The sequence below is a fragment of the Marmota monax genome, unplaced genomic scaffold (assembly GCF_021218885.2).
Source record: "Marmota monax isolate L192 unplaced genomic scaffold, Marmota_monax_Labrador192_F-V1.1 WCK01_AAM20220418_F8-fsc00075, whole genome shotgun sequence".
Taxonomy (NCBI): Eukaryota; Metazoa; Chordata; class Mammalia; order Rodentia; family Sciuridae; genus Marmota; species Marmota monax.
The window spans coordinates 1,254,326-1,278,280 of NW_026694772.1; the positions used below are offsets into that span (position 1 = coordinate 1,254,326).

The 23,955-nt window shown below is 33.4% G+C and overlaps 1 protein-coding gene across 11 annotated transcripts in view; it reads left to right on the forward strand.

The window, feature by feature from the left end:
* Positions 1 to 23,955, forward strand: part of Dmd (dystrophin) — a 2,205,817-nt gene that overhangs the window by 1,042,105 nt on the left and 1,139,757 nt on the right. The gene's annotated exons all lie outside the window — the stretch shown is intronic.

Genomic DNA, 23,955 nt, shown 5'->3' on the forward strand with positions numbered 1-23,955 from the left:
CTCACATAGCAAAAGAGGTGTGTGGGAGGGTGTTTCTTGAACTTCTCTTATAATATTGCTAATCCCACCCATGAGGGTTCCACCTTCATGACCTAATTACTTCACAAAGGCAACTCATGAAACCATCACTTTGGGTCAGGATTTCAACATATGAATTTGGGGGACACAAACATTCAGACCATACCAACCTACAGTTAATGATATGTAATGATCCACCAATGAAATGATCAGATCTGTTCTACATTGAAGGACAACAGTTGATAAGTGCCATACATGCAGAGAGCTTCCAAGAAGCAATTAAATGCCTTAATTTTAAGTTACAACCAAGGATTTTCAGATATTTGCAAAATATCTAACACAAAAGAAACCAACACACAAAAAATAAGAAGGCCTAGTGGGGGAAAACGATAACAACTAGATAAAAGAAGAAGAGAAACAAGGTATGTATTTAAAAGTTTTTTACAATAACTATATTTACAATCCCTGAGTGAGTCTGGTAACTCTGTCCAAAATATAAGAAAGAACTAGAGATTATGGAAAGTATTCCAAAGAAGGATTAGTTAAATAATAATTAAATAGCTGTTTTAGAGCAATACTTAGTATGATAGTATCATGCTTGCTGAATGTTGTTGTATATTTGTCAAAACCCATAGATTTTGCAACATCAAGAGTGAACGCTAATGTAAATAACAGACTTTAAGTGATGGTATTGTATCATTGTATGTCCAGCAATTGTAGCAAAAATACCATTCTGGCTTGTGTTGTTGATAGTGGGGGAGGGGTATATATGGGAACTCCATATACTCTCCCTTCAATTTTGATTGAACATTAAACTTCTCTAAAAATAGTCCATTAAAATGAATAACAGAAACAAAAGTGCAAAAGTAAAATACAAATTTGAAGAAATCAATAAAATGGCATAAAGAGATGGTAAATATGAGAGAAAATATAAGAAGCTGTGAAAATCCAACTTAGTAGTTCTCAAATGAAGGTGATTTTTGTCCTCCAGAGAGCATTTTAGAATATATTTTGCTCATCACAAATTAGGAAGGTGGGTTTTATTTGCATCTTGTAGAGAGTGATCAGGAGAGATACTGCTAGAACGCCTGCACAGTACATTCATCCTCAGAAAGAATCCCAGCACAAAGTATCAATAGTGTTGAAGTTGAGGAACCATGCTCTGGGGGAGTCCAATATCCAAATAATAGGAGTCATAGAGAGCAAGAAATGAAGAATCTGTAGACAGGAAATTATGAAAAAATCATAAAATTGTCTTAGAGTTGAAGAAAATGTGTCTTCAAATTTGAAGGACCTCCTGAATCCCCAGCACTATAGGTAAGTTTTGAAAATACCACATCAAGGCTCATAATTGCAAAAATAAGAATAAAGAGTTTCAAGGATGAAAAATCATAATGGTGTGGACTTTTCAACATCAATGGAAGAAGTAGAAAAATAGAGCATTGCCTTTAAAAACTTTCAAGAATCAGTAAATTTTTAATGTTGATTTTATACCCTAAGTGATGGTTTTAAAATTCTGTTCACAAATTCTTTGATATTTTTCTCTTTAATAGTTAAATTTTCCTTCCATGGAGTGTGGACTAGCTTTAGTGACTCTGTTATGATAATATTGTCACTTCCAAGTTTCAGTTATAAAAAGACAATGTCTTCTGTTTTGGAGTCCCTGTCTCCCTCCCCCCCCCACACACACACATACACACACACATACACACACACACGCATACACATACAGCCACACACATATCCATTGCTTGTTTTGTTGGAGTATATATCATGAGCAGCCCAATGGAGAAGAACATATAGTGAGGAAGTTCAGTCTCCTGAAAGAACTAGGAGAAGGAATTTAGAATTGGATCATTCTGCTCCGAATCTTGAGAGGCTACAAATATAGTCAACAGATTAACTACTGCCTCATAAGATACACAGTACCAGTTCTACCCTGATAAATTACTTCTGGATATTTGTACTTCAAAAACTGTGTTATAGCCAGGCACAGTGGTACATGCCTGTACTCTCAGGAGGTTGAGGACCAGTTCAAAGCTAGCTTCAGAAACTTAATAAGGACCTAAACACCTCAGTGAGACTCTGACTGTAAATAAAATACAAAATAGGATTGTGTATGTGGCTTAGTGGTTGCGTGTACCTGAGTTCAATCCCCAGTACCCTACGCCCCCCAAAATCAAAACAAAACTGTGTTATATAATAAATGTTTTTGGTTTCAAGATCCATAATTTTGGGCTACCTTGTTGCTCAGCAACATATAAATTATATACCCTGTCCAAAAATCAATAAAATGTGAGGAGATAATAAATTCATTTTCAGAGAAAATGTCAAAAACTTAGCTCTTTTAAGCACTCCTTTTAAGGAATCCATAGAAAATATTCTAACAAGTAACAAAGAAAACAAAGAGGAAGAAAATGTATTAGTCATGATGATTGCCTATTTTATGTGTAGTAACAGACAATCCCAAAATATCATTGGCTAGAAACACAAAGGTTCATCCTTGCTGCATATCCAACACAAGTCAGTCAAAAATTCTGATGACTGTAGTTACTCAGGGAGCTTGACTGTTTGAGGGCTGGTATTATGTCATTCTACTGTAACAATAAGAAGCTTGAGGTTTACCATGTCAGAGGAAAAATTCAAATCTTACCCTGACTCTTAAATGTTTCTACCTAGAATTCATGCATGTCATTTTCATTGCATTTCATTGTCCAAAGCATGTCACAAAGGTCATGTATAATTTTAAGGTGACAGAGAATTATAATCAGTTATAATCACTAACATATCCAAGAGAGATTGGAAAATTAGTAGTATTGTTAAGCACTAGTGTTATCCAGTAGTGAGCTTAGGGTTCAAAAAACAAGAAACCAAACAGGAGAGAAATGGAGACTGGTTTCAGAAAGATGATGAAGATTTTGTGACAATAGCTATATGAAAAGTCTAGAGTGAAACCAGGGAAGACTGGAAACACTAAGTAGTGCTCTAAGAAATTGGTTACCAAGAAAAAATATAAAAACCTAGTGTTAAGATGTGATATTTCCATTGTGTTAAAGCATATTAAATATATGATATTTATGACAAAAGAAACATTTAAAATGTATTAAACATGAATTAGATCATTATCTCATACCATACATAAGTTATAAATGGCAAATCAATTGATTGCCTAAACATGAAAAGCAAAACATTTTTAAAAATAAGATTTTTGGTGATCTAGGAGAAAGGTAGGTTTCTTAAAAATACAAGGCAAAAATAATAAAGAAAAACATTGACACATTTGACCAGTATAACTAAAAATTATAATGCAGAGATATTATAACCAAGATAAGTCGTATGCTCAGAGAATATGTTTTTTTAATTTTTTTTTTTTTTTGAGAGAGAGAGAGAGAGAGAGAGAGAGAGAGAGAGAGAGAGAATTTTAATATTTATTTTTTAGTTTTCGGCGGACACAACATCTTTGTATGTGGTGCTGAGGATCGAATGCATGTCAGGTGAGCGCGCTACCGCTTGAGCCACATTCCCAGCCCGAGAATATGTTTTTAATACTAAAAACAATGAGAGCTTCACATAGGAACTTATGAAAAACTCCTATCAATATTAAAAATACCTAAATACCTGAAGTAAAGAAAAAAATCCAAATTTTAAAAATAACACCAGGTACACTGGTGCATACCTGTAATCCCAGCAACTTGAGAGGCTGCAGGAAGATCACAAATTTGAGGCTAGCCTCAGCAATTTAGCAAGTCCCTGAATAACTTAGCAAGATCCTGTGTCAAAATTTGAAAATAAAGGGCCGGGGGTGCAACTCAGTATCAGAGTGCTCTCCTAGTATGTGTGAGGCACTCGGTTTGATCCTTAGCACCATATAAAAATAAACAAATAAAATGAAGGCATTCTGTCCATACAGAACCACAAAAGTTTTTTAAAAACACTTGAAAAGAAAATATGAAATGCTGGGGATATAGCTCAGTAGTAAAGTGCTCCTGGGTTCAATCCCTAGTACCAAAAACATAAGCAAATACAAAAAATACAGAAACCAGTCAATTCACAGAAGAAATCAACTGACTATCAAATATACATATGAATACTGAATCTCATTAATTATTGGAGAAGTATAAAATGAGATAATATTCACTCCTCATATTGGCGGAAGTAAAATTGTAAAAAAGTAACAAACTCTCATTCCTGTGGAAGTTTAAGTTGAAGCTGCCAAACCCTACACTATTAAGTTATAGGGCTGGTGGGAAATATGGAGAGTACATATTTGAAATTTGGGTAGAAAATAGAACCTAAGAAATTGTTCTAGGACATGTATATGGAATACTCTGTGTGTTCTCCCTTCAAGGATTTTGTCATTTAATGTATTATGTGAATCTACAACTTATCAATTTTGTATGGAACTCCTTTGCAATAAGCTGTTTTAGCAGTAATAATTAAACAAAACAAACTTTAGGTCACAGAATATTCATGAACCTTCATAATATTGACCCATCTATCTGTTGGCCATTCTCTCAATACCATAGGTTCTCAAAGTGTGGTCTTCATCCATCCCCCCCAGAAATATCAGGATCCCCTGGGAACTTGTTGGAAATATGAATTCTAAGACGTATCATATTAGAAACTCTGATGATGGGGCCTAGTAATTCATGTTTTAACAAGCCCTCCAGGGAACGCATACTAAATTTGGGAACAACTTCTCATGTAAGCCTTTGCATATGTTGGCTCTCTTCCATAAAAGGCTTCCCCAGGTCTAGGGATGTGACTCAGCAGTGAAGTGTTTCCCTGGCCTTGGGATTTATTCCCCAGCACCTCATAAAAAAAGTTTATAATGCCTTCTCTCCTTTTTCTCTCTGGGAAAGATTTGCTTAGCCTTCTAGTACCCAGTCTGAAGCCTTTGCTAGCAGCTTCCTATTCCCTACTGTCACAACCCTTTAGGGCAGAGTTAATCCATTCTCTATGCTGTCATTGTCTTTTGCCTTTGTTTGGACTCCCCAAAAGCAGACACAGGGAAATGTATCACAGTGCCAGGCGACTGGGGTACTTGTGCATCAATTCTCATCAAGCATGGTTGAGAGCTGCTCCCATGAGTTATAATTTCTGAGCATTTTTGACTTGCCATGAAGGTAGGAAAAGCAGACCTCTGCAGCCAGAGGGAGTCCTCAGGCAAAGAAATTAAAATTCTGGCATTTGTAAGTTGAGCTAGTATATACTTTGAAATGAAAATGGAAGGGGGCATGCATGGGGCAAGACAGCATCTTTAACAACTTCTGCTACAACTTTAGTATATACACTTGTTATAACACTTAATGCACACATTAAATTGTGACTTAAATATTTGGCAGGGTGAGTTTCTTTTTTTCATTTTATATCCAATGAATTTAACACACTACTAGCCCCAGTATTAAGCACTCAATAAGTTTCTTGAATGAATGAATGAATAAGTAGTTAAATAAAATGTGCAAAATAGTATGCTTCACCCACATTTATGAAATATTTCTTTTTTTTTGGGGGGGCATATTAGTCTTTTAATAAATGTTGTTTATCTCCCCCCAATATAGATAACACACTAGCAGTTCCAAAATATTCAAACCAAAGGAGAAGAATAATTGACATTTTATTAGTTTATTTAAAATACCCCATATTTAAATTAACAATTTCAATAAAATAAATTTTATTTTTAATATTAAAAAGATCTGTAATTAGTGGTAATCCTATAGTTAAAATGTATGGAACACAGTAGAATTGGATATGAGCATACATGTCTGTATTTATCTATAAACATATCTGTGTGTGTGTTTATGTGTAAAAATTTAATTTTATACAGTTCTTCCATGGCAAGTAAAATTAGTTAAGAAAAATGTTTGGCATAATTGAAAAAGGAAAAATCATGCATCACTTGGAGAATGAACAATAGGTTACTGAAATATTTCTAATAGGCTTTGAATGTTGACATTTTACTTTCTCTATTTCTTTCCACATTCATGTTTTGCTTTATTTTAAAAAAATTGGTTCTGAATATTCCTCTTTCTGCACAAGCTATATTTACTTGCCTGAGAGCACAGCATATACCGATGTTAATCAAACTTTAGATGAAACACCTAAAACCAAAGAAAAGAATCTGTTCTAATTAAATAATAAAGTAACCCCTACAGGTTTAGACATGTGCCTTCAGGTGTAGGAAGGAAAAAAAAAAACTTAATGAATATAGTAGTTTTATGCCAAGAACATTTCCCTCGTGCACTTGTGTTTTAATAAGCTAGAATGTAAAATAGCAAAAGGAGCCTGGTTTTTATGATGATATTTATTCATAAGGTAGTAAGTCAGATATGATAAAAATTTCTTCAACTTCAAGTTGCTAGAGTTGGGTGAGATTTTAGTAAGTGAATTTAAAGTGAAGTTGTGTTTTCTCCATGGTATCTCACTGGAACTTGCCTGTTCCCACAGGCACATCCTGGTTGAGAAGAGGACAGGAGAAACCACTAGAATATACATAACAGTAGATTCAAACTAAAAATAATATTACAGCCATACTCCCCATAAGGGACTCCTGGCATATGTAATTGATTTAGCAAATTTGTCAAATGTGTATAAACTGAAATATGCTTTGAAATTAATTAATTCTTCACTAAGTTTTAAGGCAATTTTTTGACCCTTTCCCTCTGACATATGGGTACAACTCCTAGAAAACTAGGTCATATCTTCTGAAAATATTTCTATTTTCTTTAGTACTTATGACCTCTGAAAGCTTAGACCTTTTCTTCTTGCTATTTCTAATTGAAATGTTACTATGGTGAATTTCAGAACTAATTCTCCATTAATGCTACTTGGCACTTCTAAATTTGTTCTTTTCTAATAATATGGTAACTGCATTCTAAGATCAACTTATAATAGTAAAACAGGCCTTCTTCTTTGGAAAATTATTTTATCCTTAATTAATGATTGTAACAGTCACTATTACCAATTTCTGATTCTGCAACACTTGAAATTGGTTCAATGGAATGATACTTTGTAAACATGAAGAAACTATAATAATTTGGTACTTTCAATATGGAAGATGGAAACTGTTATGTTTGTGGGCTCTTGTTAATTATAGCTACCTTAATAAGGAAACACAGTCCCATGGAAGGTAATGGTCCCAGTGAAACTGTGTAAGAGATAAAATAGAATTGCCCCTGTAAGATAAAGCTAAGTAAAAAGTTACTTTTTGAATTTTATTTTTATATTTTTATTATTGAATTCTCATTCCAAATATATTCTAAGATACATGGTGATATTAATCTTTAATTTTAATCGTGGGCAAATGAAATGAGTCTGTGTAGAAGAAAGACTGTTTCATTAGCTTATTTCAAGTATTGTGTTTAGATTTTCTACTTTGGTCTATGGAATGAATAATGACTTCATTTGTCAAAGAAGCAAAATGCTATACTTTATTTTTAAAAAAATTTCTTTGAGTATTTAAAAGTTATATTTTTGTATTTTATATATATATGTAAAATTTTGGAGGGTGTACTGGGGACTGAACTCATGGGTACTCAACCACTGAGTCACATTCCCAGCCCTATTTTGTATTTTATTTAGAGACAGGATATCAAAGAATTGTTAAGCACCTCACTTTTGCTGAGGCTGGCTTTGAACTCATGATCCTCCTGCCACAGCCTCCTGAACTACTGGGATTATAGGCATGCCCATCACACCTGTCATACTAATATTTTTGATAAAATAACTGTACCTAAATATATTTCTTGCTTTGAGGATCAAAATCTGTTCATCCTCCATTTTTAAAGGAAAATGGCCTATTCCTCCCATTCTCCTTTAGCAGAAAATTTTAAGTTAAGTATCTTATACTTGGGTCAAGTATATTATTTCTCCCCTATTGAGAAATAAACTAGACAGCACATATGGTTCCATTTGATCTCATAGCTTTTGTTTACCCAATTACAATAGCAGTAAAATCAGTATATACATAGTGACATATTTGAGCCTTAAAGGAAGACGAGATCTACCTAAAGACTAAAGGTAGTATGTAGATTTCACAAATGAATGAGGAAATGTACATTAGTTATACATTTTTTCTCATTCATAGTTATATACTTAAAAGGTTCAATTGAAAAGTTCATGTATGTATATGTACTTGATAATGTAATAATATGTTTTAAATATGGCAGGAATGTACATAGTTTTCTGGGTATTATTAACACCATTGATTGGATACTTACTCTGTCTTAACATTTACTACCTTATATCTTATCTTCATAACAGTCCCGTGAAGTAGATATTCCTGTTTCACAAATGAGAATTCTGAAATATGCAAATTTAAATCAGTTGCTAAAGTTAACACAATGCTATTAAGCAATAAAGCAGAATTTCACACCCAGGGTGGTCTGTCTGCAAATTTCACAAATTGCACGACCTTCTTGTTTTACTACTTACTTGCTATTTATCAAAAAGTAGGTCTTCATTTTGAAAGGAGAGAGTTTGGGAGTTCTAATTTACAGAACATGTTCCTATTAAAAGGTATAATACTACGAACTGGATACCAGTTCTTACATATTAAAATAATCCTTTGGATGAATAAAATTTGAAACTGAAAAATTAAGTTCATGATATCTCTTTGGTAAGTGTTACAGGAGGTAAATTTGACATATCTTTTGCCTTAGAATTTAGTGTAGTTTTGGGGTAATAACACCATTATAAATTACTGTGAAATAAATTCTTTAAAACAGTATAAATAGAGTGTTAGGTTAAAGAGTACAAAGTTTCTGTTAGGCAAGATAATAAGTTCTGGAGATCTACATAGCATAGTCAGTACAGATAACAATAGTGTATTTATATACTTACAATTAAGCATTCTTTTTTGACTTTATATTAGAGCATTATACTTGTACATAGTAGTTGGATTCATCCTGACAATATCATACATGGATGGAATTCAATTTCAGTTCAGATGCCCCCCCCCCACTTTTCCTTCCTGTCTTCCTCTGTTCTTCTTCCTCTACTCTATTAAATAGACTTCCTTTTGCTCATCTATTTATTTATTTTTTGATTGGGTCTTTTTACTTATACATAAAGGCAAAATTCCCTTTGGTATGATTTTGTTAAATTCACTTCATTTTTCTCTTCCCTTCCTTCCTTCCTTACTGTTATTCTCCTTCTTCTACTCCACTGATCTTCCCTGTACCTTTATAATATCTGATCCACTCTCCAACTGGCTTCTTTATCTTATTTTACTCTAGCTTCCACATGAGAGAGAGCACATTTTACTTTACCTTGTTTCTCTGAGTCTGGCTTATTTCATTTAATATGATGTTCTCCAGTTGAATCCATTTTCCAGTAAGTGCCATTATTTCATTTTTCTTTATTGCTGAATAAAACTCCATTGTGCATATGTACCATGCTTTCTTAATTCATTCACCTCTTGGCAGGCGTCTGTGTTGATTCCATAACTTAGCTATTACGAATTTTGCTACTTAAACACTGAGGTGACTGTATAATTTTGGTATGCCAATTTTAGATATTTTGGATCAACACCGAGGAGTGGGATAGCTGGGTCATATGGTGGTTCCATTCCTAGTTTTGGAGGGAAGTCTGAATACTGCCTTCCAGAGTGTTTATACTAATTTATCCCACCAACAATGTTGAAGTGTACTTCTTTTCTATCTCCTTGCCAGCATTTATTGTTATCTATGTCCTTGATCATTGCCATTCTGACTGGAGTGAAATAAAATCTTAGTGCAATCTTGATTTACGTTTCCCTAATTGCTAGAGATGATGAACATTTTTTCATATATTTCTTAACCATTTGTGTTTTTTTCTTTAGCGAAGTTTCTGTTTAGTTGTTTTGCCCATTTATTGTTTGGGCTATTTGGGGTTGTTTTGGCATTGAATTTCTTGAGTTCTTTATATATTCTGCATATTAATCCCCTGTCAGATGAGTAGCTGGAAATTTTTTTTTCTCATTATGTAGCCTCTCTCTTTACTCTCTGAATTGTTTTCTTTAGTGTGTAGAAGCTTTTTAATTTGATAGCATACCACTTATTAATTATTGGCTTTATTTCTTGAGCTTTAGGGGTCTCATCGAGGAAGACAGATGCACCTATATGAGGAGCATTAACCCTATATTTTCTTCTAGCAGTTGCAAGATTTCTGGTCTAATTTCTAAGTCTTCGATCCATTATGATTTGACATTTGTGCAGGGTGAAAGATAGGGACGTAAATTCATTTTTTCACATATGGATACCCAGTTTTACCCAGCACCATTTATTTAAAAGGCTATCTTTCTCCATCTTTGTCAAGTATCAGACGGCTGTATATATTGGTTTTGTTTCTGTGTCTTATTTCCTATTCTGTTAGTTTTCATGTCTATTTTGATGCCAATACCATGCTGTTTTTACTACTATAGCTCTGTAGTATAAATTGAGATTGGGTATTGTGATGCATCCTTCATCACTTTTTTTTTTTGTTCAGAATTGCTTTGGCTATGATGGGTCTCTTATTCTTCCAAATTATTTTCAATCAATTGGGAATGGAAAATTTTGACTGTACCAGGGAAAGAGAATGAAGAAGAGGAGATAGAGAGGGCCAGAACCTAGTTATGAATGAAACAGCAATTATGAGATCAAAACAACTTGAAACCTCGTCCTCGTATAATTATGTCCCCCAAAAGTCTGATAAAGGCCAAATAAAAACAGTGCAGGAAAGAGCTATTAATGATTATATATATATATATATATATATATATATATATATATATATATACACACATATAACTTTATGCATTAATATATATTCATATAACTTTCCATATATACATACCTATCCTCACAATCAGTGTATAGAGAACCACACATACTCACATACACACCAAAATCATGCCTAATGAAAAAAGTGCAGAATAGTACAATACAATGCAATGATGTTTGAAAAATTTCCAAAAACATTTAAATTTGAAAAGAGTGACAAATGGTAATAAAGAGAAAAAATAAAAGAAAAAATAACAATAAAAAGAAAGAATCTTTAGAGACATAGGGCTTGTTTGCAATGCCACGTTCAAATCTGTTGGTAGGGATGGATTTTCATTCTTTATATTTAGTTTTAACTCTGTTCTTTTGAGTCATTAACCTAGCTGCCCACTGGGTATAGTACCTCTTATCTTCTAATATCCCAATATAGGGTGGGAAAGCCTGAGAAGTCCTGATGAATTGTGTAAACCTTAAGTGGGTGTGATGTAGAGTTCGAAGTTGGAATTTCCATTTATTGGAATTTGCACTTGGGTGGGTTTGAGATTTATTGATGGGTATTTGAGATTTGGTCCATGCCCTCTATTTGTGGGGAGTTACCCATCTCTGCTTGACTTCTAGATCTCTAAGGCCTCTTGTAAAATCTACTCTTAGGGCATAGGAATTAACCCTCTACAGGTTTCACCTTTGCTGCTATGAATGAGAGCTACCAGGTATTCATCTTGAAGTGCCAACATGCTGTATGGCTGCTGTGTCTTCCCAATAGGTCCTATGGGGCACCAGCAACAATGGTAGTATTCTCCCTTGGGATACCATGGCTGAATGTATCAGGCAAAATTTTCTTTTTGCCTGTTTCATTCTTTCTGTTTCAGGTACCATCTGGGAATTGGTAACTTCCTTTATGAAGTCCCAGTCCCCTGTCTGTTCACAGCTGTGCAACCTGCACAGGGACATATTTTCAGCATCTGGGAGCATTTTCTGCATCTGCCAGTATGTTCTGTGCCCAAAGAACTCTTTCTGTGCTGTGCCTGCGGAGCACCCTCTTTGCCCACCGAAGGGTTTACACCAGAACCCTTGAACTGCCTTCCACTCCTGTGTAATGCTTTCCATGCTTGAGAAACAGCATCTGCCCCTGGGGTGAACAGTTTTGGACTTGTTTTCACTGACCCATTCCCCCCCTACCAACTCTGTGTTTATTAATATCAGTCTTTCTCTGCAATCCACAAGTTTTCCCCAAGTCAGTTTCTCTTTATTTTTAAAAATTCCTTTATCTATTGGCCACACATTTCTTTTGTCTGCCCTCCCTACTCTGCTCACCTGCTGCTGCTGGTGGCCAAGCTGGTGTTTGTTCAAGGTATTATTTAGTATGATCAAATTACTGAATTTCTGTGGTTCCATGGATTTTTGTTACAGTTCAGTATTAAGTTTCAGTGAAATTCCTTAGTTACTCACCTCATTGAGAAGCAGTTTTCCTGCTTTGTAAGGCTTCTGGGAAGTGGTTCCTTTTATCTATTCTGCCATCCTCTTTTCCCTAAAGTTAAGCATTCTTCTGAACAACAACAAAAACAATGAAGAAGGTGAGAGGAAACTTTCTGAGGTGATGCATATATTTATGACCTGGATGGTGGCAATACAAATGATGGTGTTTCATGTTGTATATGGATCCCCAAATTCATCAAGATGTGTACATTAAACATAGCAGACTTTTAATGTTAATCATGCTTCAATAAAGTAGTTGTGAAAAGAGTAAAGAAAAATATATAAGAGTAGTAGTGTAGTTCAGAGAGTATTTATTATTTATAAATAGCAACATTAGAATCATTCTCATAAAGAAAGGTATATCTGGAAATATAGTATTTCAAGACAAGAAATAATATGAACAAAACAACAAAGAAAAAAAATTGGTGAGGAATACTTTAGTATGCTTATGGAAGTCAAGAGAAATTCTATTTTGTTTTAAGAGTGTGAGGTACTCATCAATATATAATGAGAAATAGCTATGAATATAGGATGGTTGAGAAAATGCTGCTTTAAAAGATTAGAGCAGGTGTGGTGGGGCATGCCTATAATTCCATTAGCTTTGGAGGCTGAGGCAGGAGGATTACCAGTTCAAACCCAGCCTCAACAATTTAGTGAGGCCCTAAGAAACTTAGTGAGATCATGTATCACAATAAAAATTAATGAAAGGGCTGGGGATTTTGCTTACTGGTTAAGGGCCCCTGGCTTCCATACCTGGTATTAAAAAAAGAACATTGGGTCATTTATGAATCCTTCATTTGAAATTTAAATAATCCTCAGAAATATTAGTAGAACTGACTAATAATAACATACTTTATGCCTGAAAGGACAGTATATTATAGGAGAGATAGAATTTCTTGTCTTTCCTGAGATCGTGTTTACTTATTTGAATGTAATTTAAAAAATGAAAACAAGCAAAGGTAATATAAACACCTCTTGTTCAACTATATTATTGCCTTGTATCTTCAATTAGAAACATACAAATTAGAATTCCAAAGTCTTAGCTTCCTCTTTTTCAAAATGAATATAATAGTATCCACCCCAAAGTGTTGAGAATATTAAATATTGCCTTCAGTCTGAAGTTCTGAGTAGAATGCTTAGCACATGACTATGGCTGTAGCTTCTTTTGTTGCTATTTCTGGGTAAAAACTTCCTAAATCTATTACATGTGTTTTGTGTGAATGAAGAGTAAGATATTTCTCCTATTACTCATTTAGACAATAAATTAAAGTTAAGATTTAGAAGCTGAGGTCTTTAATTTAAACATAGCATCTTTATTTAGAGTATGTACTAGAAAATATCTAAATTAAGATGAAATTGTATCCCTAAATTTAGTTAAGAAGACCCATTAATATACCAAGTTCTCAAAATGTATGTTACTTAAACTTTTAACTACTTGAAATTACTTAATTTTGACTGCTGAGTCTTTTTCTGTAGATAATTTCTCCAAAAGTTTCTAATATTAAAGGTAATATTATATCTCACTAATAGCAAACTATTTCTGCTACTTTGAGGTATTTTTACAGGGTGCTAATTGTGCCAAATCAAGACATTGAATTTGTATGATTTTTTAGGTTAATATTAGCATAAACTTGCATTGTTTTTTTTTTTTATCAGAAGCAGTGCAAGAATAGTAAATGCTAAATATTTTTCCAACATGACAGAACTGTCAAATATCACACCCTTTACATTGTCATTGGTCTGCTGGGATTTTGTGGCAAAGATGTTTATAAAAGAAAAGGGCAAAAAAGGGGAAAAAGAACAAGAAAAAGGCAAAGTAAACTAAATGAATTACCAGGTACCCCTAATATTAGACACACTTTTTCTTTCATTGTTATAATTAGCTAATATACTAATTGAATGTCAAGGGGACTTGAGTATATTGATCTGTACTTATTTGAGTACTAATAAATTTATATCAGTGGTATATATGGTGTTTTTCCATAAACCAAAATTATATGATTAATAATGTTCCCCTAAGACTCTGAAATGTATTTACTCCAGGTTCCTAATAGGTTCTTATACTTGTTTACATGAATTTCTTATATTATAAGACTTATATTCAAAAGTCTTCATTATTCTAACGCAACTCCAACTCATTGAAGAATCTTATGTGTTTTGACTTCCTCCTTTAAGATTTGCATACTTTATGAAAAATGGACCACTACACTATCCATTTTAGATTCTGACCAAAGATACATGCTTAATGGAGAGACCATGAAAGTTTTTAAAAAAAGTTTTAGAAACAAAGAATTTAAGATTTCTTTTAATATTCTTAGTGATAATCTAAAGTGATTATGAGTCCTTCTGAATAATGTTATTTATCTAACATTATAATTACTATTCTTTAAAGTAACACTATTGAATTATTTGGTATAAGATGAGTTTTATCACTATGGTTTCAGTCTGAAATCCCCATTTAAAAAATCATAGTTTCTAAGTAACCATGAATCCTCATAACTTCATTAGACCTTAGCAGGTTTGTGCAGAGTATATTATTCTTTTTAAGATGGCATTGAACTTCCCAATTTATCTACATTTAAAATCATTCGGTGTTTTTTATGAATAAGGGCAACAATTTTTCTGAAAATATATTAACTTCTTTGGGAAATTATTTCTGACATACAGAAGATATTTTAAAAATTATTTACAAATTAGGTACAGTTTTAAAATTTGCATATCACTAATGGTTACTAGTATTAGTAACACCAAAATATTATTGCCATTTGTAACTTAATGTATACCTTTATATTCCTTAAAATGATGTGTAAGGTAGGCAATCTTATTCTTGGTTTCTCTGCAAGACAACTGAGACTTAAAGAGGTAAAACGATATACCCAAAGCTTCTTGGCTCTTAAGTGGAAGATATATGGAGTCTATGCAAATGATATATAGGCCTTTTCATTCATTCATACCTTTATAAGATATATTAAACACTTATCATGTGCCAGAAACAGTGCTTAGTATTAGGAATTCAAAGGTATATAAAGCATATTCCTTTTTCTAAAAGTATAGAGTTTTTTGAGTAAAACAGCCCTGTAAATGCAAATACATATTTAGAACATAAAATAGTATGTTATTAAAATTGTTTCCAAGTGGGGAAAATGAAGGCCACATAGAATGATGTGGCATTGTAGGATATAGCAAAAGGTCAATAATAAAAGCAGAGTTTGGCTTGTTCTGGAATTTTTGAGATAGTCAATATTTTGAGTATAGTATTCATGATTGATTATGTGAATGTCTGTATTGGGAACAGAAGGAAGGAGGAATGGCAGTATAGAAATTAATTAGGTGGTAAAAACCTGACAGTATGGAAATTTATACTGCAAGATGTGGAGGAAAAGATGTTAGGGTTTCCATGAAAGGTCATGGGAATGGGGCTAGAAGGAAGCAGGCAAATTAGAGAATCAATTCTGATTTAGAGAACTGTATATAGAGACAGGAATGGTGAAAAAGAAAGGGAGGAGTAAAGGATGACCTGAAGACTTCTGGCTTGGAAATCACTAAAATTAAAAATAAAGAAAGAAAAAATTCAAATTGTTGACATATTGGGGCTGAGAGAGTAGTTCAGTGGTAGAGCATTTGCCCAGAATGCATGAGTCCCTGGGTTTCGTCTCTAGCACCATAACAAAAAGTGAAAAAAATAAAGAATTGTTGACATATTATGTTTGATATTGACATAGAGTGTACTGGTGAGGACAGTTCACAGAAAATTTAGACATTGAGTTTTGGTAAGGGTCAGAACTAGCAGCTGTATCCTAATAAACTTATAAATCACAGGTTGATAAACACCACCCCACAGAACACACTTGACTCACCATTTATTTTTGGAAAATAAAGTTTTATTGAAATCCAGTCACACCTATTTGTCTACATTCAGTCTATGGCTGCTTTTGACCTATGACAGCAGACTTGAGTAGAAACAAAGATTGTATGAACTTTGAAGCCTAAAATATTTATTCTCTAGACTTTTTACAGATAGTATTCACTAGTACCTGCTGTAGATTTTAGTTAAACCTTTGAGAGTGAAAGAGATTCTATGGGGAAATATCTGAACAGAAAAACTAAAAGGTTCACCCACAATAACTAGATTTCTTTCTGAGGAAAAAATTGCCTGTCTCTTTTAAGCATGGCAAAAGAGTCCCCAATGACTGAAAATAGGTCATATTAAGTGTTGATGTGGGTAATACAGTTAAAAAATTCTGTTTGTTCATATGGCAAAAAATAAAACGTTATTATGAGAAACAAGAGATACAAAATGTACAGAATTTTAACAGTGAAAAAAAAATGGAATAAAAGCATGAGAATGAGTTTCTAAACTCAAAAATTATATACTGTGAGAACTGGAAATCAAAGAATTACTCCAAATTCCTTTGAAGTCTGAGAACGAGGCTCACAACCAAGGAAGGATTAGGGATCAATAAAATAAACAGGGTGTTACACAATAAAATGTCAATCCAGAGCTATAAAAATACCAACATTGGTTATATTGAAAACAGTAAAACTGAAGGAGAAAGCTATCAGTTTATACCACTATGTTTCATTCTTTGCCTTACTCTGTAAATACTTCAAATTATAACATTTTTATTAACAATGAAAGCAGAACTAGTAGAGTGGGGAGATTAGAAGTTGGGCAAAGCCTGTACTCATTTTTAATTTTCTACTGTGTATACTCATTATTTTGTATTATATATATATATATATATATATATATATATATATATATATATATATATATATATATATATATATCTTACCTAAAATATTAAAATTGAATTTTCTGCTTAGAAAAAAAAATATATATATATATATTTCTATTTCAAACAATATACATAAAGATCATACAACAAACTAGCATAAACTATATTAATGAATATTGGGTAATTAAAGATTGCTTAAACAAATGTAGAAATCACTAATCATAAATAGAAACAATATACTGAATCACATTCTATATTAATATATTCTGTACATCAAAGGACAGCATTAGAAGAATAAAAATGAGTAGAAGATATTTGAAATATGCTTATTACAGATGAAGTGTTTGCACCTATAATTATGAATATTTCCTACAAAATTTTAAGAAAGGAACCAACAGTAAAACAGAAAAATGGGGGGAAAAACTCCTGAAAAGTCTTAAGTGACAAAACAGGGCTTGTGGACTGCTTCTAATATTTTAAAGTTTGACCTGGATGCTGTTGATATAATGTTCACTTTATAGGGAAAAACTAATTTTTTTTTTTTTGCTTCACAGTAATACTTAGACTTTTTTGATTTTCCCAAATAAGAAATTCAAAGAGCTAATAAATACACAAAAGTTTCAAAGTCCCATTAGTATTTATGAACATACAAATTAAAATTAAAATTAAATATCTCCATATACCAAACAGAATGGTTGAAATTTAACTATGATAATACCAAGTGCTGGTGAATACTGCCAGATGCTGTGTTAAAAAATTTGTATATATTTCTTCATTTCCCCCTCATAATTAACCTTAGGAGATAGGTGTTATTTTTAGAACCACTTTTTAGAGAGATCATTCACCTGCCCAAGGCCACATGATAAATGGTGGTGTCTTCTGACACCAACAACCTGGGTTGTTGATCTACCTGTTTGAAAAAGCACCAGGATGGGTTCAGTCACACAACTGTGTCCAGTGGTGGCTGTGAGGCACAGCTGAAGTGGAATCTAATTCTACATGCATGCAGCCAGGCCCAATATGTAAATTATGTATGGACTTTCTAATTTAGCCTAGAAAGCTGGAGTAGTGACTTAGAGATGATAAATAAAAGGAGTCTGTGTGAAGAATGAGGAGCATTGGAACCAGGACCTGTTGAAAAAACTTTGTAACTACTAGTATACTTAGTATTTATTAAATATTTTATTCCTTGGTAAATGGTGTGGGGTATATTAGTCAGCTCTTTGTCACTACAACAACATACTGAGCCGGGTCAACTTTATACAAGGAGTTATTTAATTCATAGTTCTAAAAATGCAAGAGCATAGTACCAGGACCACCTTGGCTCTGGGGAAGACCTTACAGCTGTGTCACATCATGAAAGCAATATGTGCAGGAACAAGCAGTTTTATCACCAGACAGGGAATCAGAGAGACCTGGGTGGAGCCAGACTCAGGCCTTTATAACAATCCTCTTAATAGAACTACCTTAGTCCCTGCTAAGAGTAGGGCCCTCAGTGAACTCCTGCTAGGCCCCTTTCTTAAAGGACTCCCACCTCAACATCACTTCAAACACATGAACCATTAGGGAACAAACCACATCCAAACCATATTGGGGAGGAAACAGCAAGGTACTATGATTATGGACAGAAAACTAATTTAATTTTTATTTATCAGTACCTGTACTACAGACCATGAGACTTTAGCCAAAGTTCTTCCCACTCACCTAATCAAAGATGAAATATGTAGGAAGAATTAGTCAGCAACCCAATACTGAATTTGCAGACCTAAGTGTAAAGCCACAATGGATATGTCAGAAGGCTACTAGGGTGTTATTTATTTAAATTTATTTCTTGGAATTGAACACCACATTAATGGCCTGAAAGTGTTAAAGTATGTCCCATAGTACCTAAATTACTCCCTAAATGTAATTTATGCTTGAGAATAATCTGACTAACTTGATTTAGAGCAGCAGGAAATAAGTTATGCTGCACATAAATGAAGCAGCAGTGTAATTTTAAATACCGCTTGCATAGTGAATGAGAATTTTAATATTTGCAAAATTTTAAAATCACTTGATTTATTATCCATATGTTTATACTGTCATTTTTTGTCCTTTATTTAGTTTGGTCTACATTTACTCTTACTGCCAGGAAAAAAAATCAAACTTTTTCCCCTAGAAATAATATAGAAGGTAAAACATTTATTTTTCAGAATGCTGTTTTTACTGTCTCTGTTTCTAGCTATTCGTGAGCCTTTTTCCTCAGTTATAGACAGTTCAATCAATGGAATGAGGGGAATTTAGGGAACAGTGACAGATTAGAGATTTAATTTATAAATGTAACATTGTAAAACCAACAAAAATTTATACACATTCATTCAGAATCTTCCTTGGTGGAGAAGAGTTTATGTTTATAAGTAGTTATGATAAAAAATGTAGATTTAAACTCTACTATTAACAACACATATTAAATGCTGAAGAGTATATTTTAAAATTTTATGTGATGATTCAAATAGAGTATTATTACTCACATTAAATGTCAGCATGTGTAAAGCACATGCTTTTATTCTTAATATTTTGTTTAAATAGTTACTCATTTTAACAGTAATTTTAATAATAAAATTAAATCAACTTCACAGTTTTCAAAGTTTTAGCAGCTGCATGTTATAGTAAACACTTTATATATTTATCAAGTGACATTCTAAGTTATTTATATGAAGTCTTTCAGGATGCAAAGTTTTGGGTTGCTGGAGGTGGGGAGAAGAGAGCAACAGGAAGGGGGGGCATTTCAGGAATATGTGACTGATGTTACCAAATCCTGAGGCAAAGCAGGAATTGAGAGGATTGCAGACAGTCCTTTGTGGCTGGAAAACCCATCCTGCTTCACATTTTGGACCCGGAACAGGTGTGTGAATGGAGTGCCAGGGCCCTTAGCCTGTTTCCCCTTTTCTTCCTAATTCTAATTCTGTGTTTTTTAAAAAATATTTTTTTTTCTAGTAGATGGACACAATGCCTTTATTTTATTTTATTTTATTTTTATATGGTGCTGAGGATCGAAGCTTATACCTCGCATGTGCTAAGCAAGTGCTCCACTAACTGAGCTACAACCCCAGCGCCTAATTCTGTCTTAATCAACTGTATGAAACCTAAAGGTTTTTCTTTTCTTAGATGAATACAAAAGAAACATAAGCTGTGAAGAGGATTAGGGAGTAGGTTAGAAGGAGGGTTGTGCAATCTGACGGAAGATAGTAATTGCCAGTGTGATAAGTGGTGGAGGGATGTATCTGTGCAATAAGTCTGAGGCTAGAAATCTTTGGGGTATGCAGCAGTCTGGAATGAAGATTGAGTGTTAATAGCACATTTGTTGGAAAAACAGTTAAATTCTAGTAGCTGAAGGTGTTGGCAATGCAAGTAGCTGACAGGTGGTTGGATGGGTATAAAGGAAAAGCAAGAAGGGAATCAATGACTGCTAGAAAAGTGGACTTGGAAATTGTGAACAACTAGTAACTCCTCTGAACTCAGGTTACCTGCTATCTATTTCTCATACTGTAGTAACAGGAGGAGAGTTGAAAGTAGCAGTCATTAGCATCTAAATTCTTTTAAAATTATTTTATTTTTCTGATTCTCAAATTATAAGAACATATTATATAAAAACTAGATAATAATAAAACATATATAATGACAACTGAAATCAACTCTAGTATCACCAAGATGGAACAATGGTGACTATACTTTACAGCTTTTTAGATTCTTATTCAACAGCAATATTTCACTCCAAAGATATAAGTGCCTGTAATACATGCATTATGCAGTTCTTTTTTAAAGGAAATAAACTCTTAGGATGTATTCTTAGGTCATGTATTGTATATTAAATACCACTGAAAATATAATAATGGTAAATTATTTATAAACATGAAAAACATTCCCAGTGTCATTTTATTGCTGGAGGATATATCTTATTTAATTAACAATAGAAAATAATTAATTATCAAAAGCATATTCTTATTTTTAAACCAGCTGTAATTACAGAATACCTCTTTGGCTACCAATGGATTTATTAAATGCAATGCCTGTCAGAATGTGATGTACATGTAGATATCTTATATTTTATGTAGATATAATTAAACCTTAGGTAATTAAAAAATAAAGGAAAAAAACATACCAGTCTAATTCATAATTGTTTAACTGCTAAGGTGGAATTATATTCCAGAAAAAGGAAATTCTTCCTAGAGAATATGTAAGGTAGTATAAAGGTGGCATGTAGACCAGAGATACCTGGTCTCCTACTCTACTATTTAATACTTGTTTTTTTTTTTTCCTAATCTTGTGGCAAGTTACTCCACCTCTCAGTTTTCTCCATTGGAATGTAGGAACAATAATTATTATGTTGTAGGGGTATTTTAAGTGTGAATGAAATGGTGTATGCATAGTAGATTGTAAGAACAGAGTGTAATGCCTGGTTCACCATGCCCTTCTGAAGAAACCAATAGGTTGATATAGCTGTATTTAAGTTCTAAAGATATTTGAAATTCCTAAATGAGAGTAAATGTCTGAAAAGATGTCATGGCATTGAAAAGTATAATCCAATGTACCTTAAGACTAAAACGCAAGGAAATTTGGTAAATAACTGTACCGAGGCACAGCACTACACACATGAATTGTAAGGATGGGTTTTGGTTTAGCGCTAGCAGGTTATTTTAGGATAGGCCCCAGAAGACCCGGTGGATCATGTGCCCCATGAGACTACAAGTGTTACTTTATAGCCATAATTTTCACCTTGAATTTATATTATAATTACCTGGGTGCTTTTAATATCACCAATGTCAGAGTCCCACCTTCAAAAATATTGCTTAAATTGGTCTAAAGTAGAGCCCCAGGAACAGTGTTTTGTTATTGTTGCTATTTTTCAATGCCCAGGTGATTATTATATGCAACTGTCTTAAGATAAATGTGAAGCCCTGGTTTGTGTGATTTCAGCCTTAGTTCATTCTATGAACAGAAAATGACCAAATATCTTCTTCTTCATATGCTTTTCATATGAAATATCAATACATTGCTTTGTACTAAGCTCCTTCAGCATTCTAATTTAACATATTTTTATTGATTCTTTTAAATTAGTGACAGCAGAATGCATTACAATTCATATTACACACATACAACACAATTTTTCATATCTCTGGCTGTATATAAAGTATATTCACACCAATTTGTGTCTTCATACATATACTTTGGATAATAATGTCCATCACATTCTACCATCATTACTAACCCCTGTCCCTCCCTTCCACTCCCATGACTCTGCCCTATCTAGAATTCATCTATTCCTCCCATGCTCCCCCTCCCTACCCCACTATGAATCAATCTTCTTATATCAGAGAAAACATTCAGCATTTGTTTTGGGGGGATTGGCTAACTTCACTTAGCGTTATCTTCTCCAACACCATCCATTTATCTTCAAATGCCATGATTTTATTCTCTTTTGTTGCTGAGTAGTATTCCATTGTATATACAAGTCACATTTTTTATCTATTCATCTATTGGACATCTAGTTTGATTCAACAGTTTACTTATTATGAATTGTGCTGCTATAAACATTGATGTGGCTGTGTCCCTATAGTATGCTGTTTTTAAGTCCTTTGAGGATAGACTGAGGAGAAGGATAACTGGATCAAATGGTGGTTCCATTTCGAATTTTCCAAGAAATCTTCATACTGCTTTCCATATTGGCTGCACCAATTTGCAGTCCCACCAGCAGTGTATGAGTGTGCCTTCTTCCCCACATCCTTGCCAACACTTATTGTTGTTTGTATTCATAATTGCTGCCATTCTGACTGGTTTGAGATGAAATCTTAGAGTTGTTTTGATTTGCATTTCTCTAATTGCTAGAGATGATGAACATTTTTTCATATATTTGTTGATTGATTATATATCCTCTTCTGAGAAGTGTCTGTTCCAGGCCTTGGCCCATTTATTGATTGGGTTATTTGTTTTTTTTTGTTTTTGTTTTTGTTTTTTGTTTTTTGTGCTTAGCTTGTTGAGTTCTTTATACACCTTAGAGATTGGTGCTCTATCTGATATGTGAGAGGTAAAAATTTTCTCCCAAGACGTAGGCTTTCTATTACCTCTCAGATTGTTTCTTTTGCTGAGAAGAAATATTTTTAGTTTGAATCCATCCCATTCATTGATTCTTGGTTTTAATTTTTGTGCTATAGGAGTCTTATTAAGGAAGATGGGGCCTAAACCAACATGATGATTAGGGCCTACTTTTTCTTCTATTAGACACAGGGTCTTTGGCTTAATTCCTAGGTCCTTGATTCACTTTGAGTTGAGTTTTGTGCATGGTGAGAGATAGGGGTTTAATTTCATTTTGTTGCATATGGATTTCCAGTTTTCCCAGCACCATTTGTTGAAGATGCTATCCTTTCTCCATTGTATGTTTTTGGCTCCTTTATATAATATAAGATAACTGTAATTTTGTGGGTTAGTCTCTGTTTCCTCTGTTCTGTACCATTGGTCTACCAGTCTGTTTTGGTGCCAATACCATGCTGTTTTTGTTAATATTGCTCTGTAGTATAGTTTAAGGTCTGGTATAGTGATGCCACCTGCTTCACTCTTCCTGCTAAGGATTGCTTTATCTATTCTGAGTCTCTTATTTTTCCAGATGAATTTCAGGATTGCTTTTTCAATTTCTATGAGAAATGCCATTGGGACTTTGATTGTAATTGCATTAAATCTGTATAGTGCTTTAGGAATTATGGTCATTTTGATAATATTAATTCTGCCTATCCAAGAGCAAGGTAGATCTTTCCATCTTCTAAGGTCTTCTTCAATTTCTTTCTTTAGGGTTCTGTAGTTTTAATTGTATAGATCTTTCACCTCTTTTGTTGATTCCCAAGTATTTCATTTTTCTTGAAGCTATCCAATTTAACATATTAGAAGAAATAACAAAACAATAAACATGAAACGAATAACACTTATCACCTGGTTGAGATTAGTATATA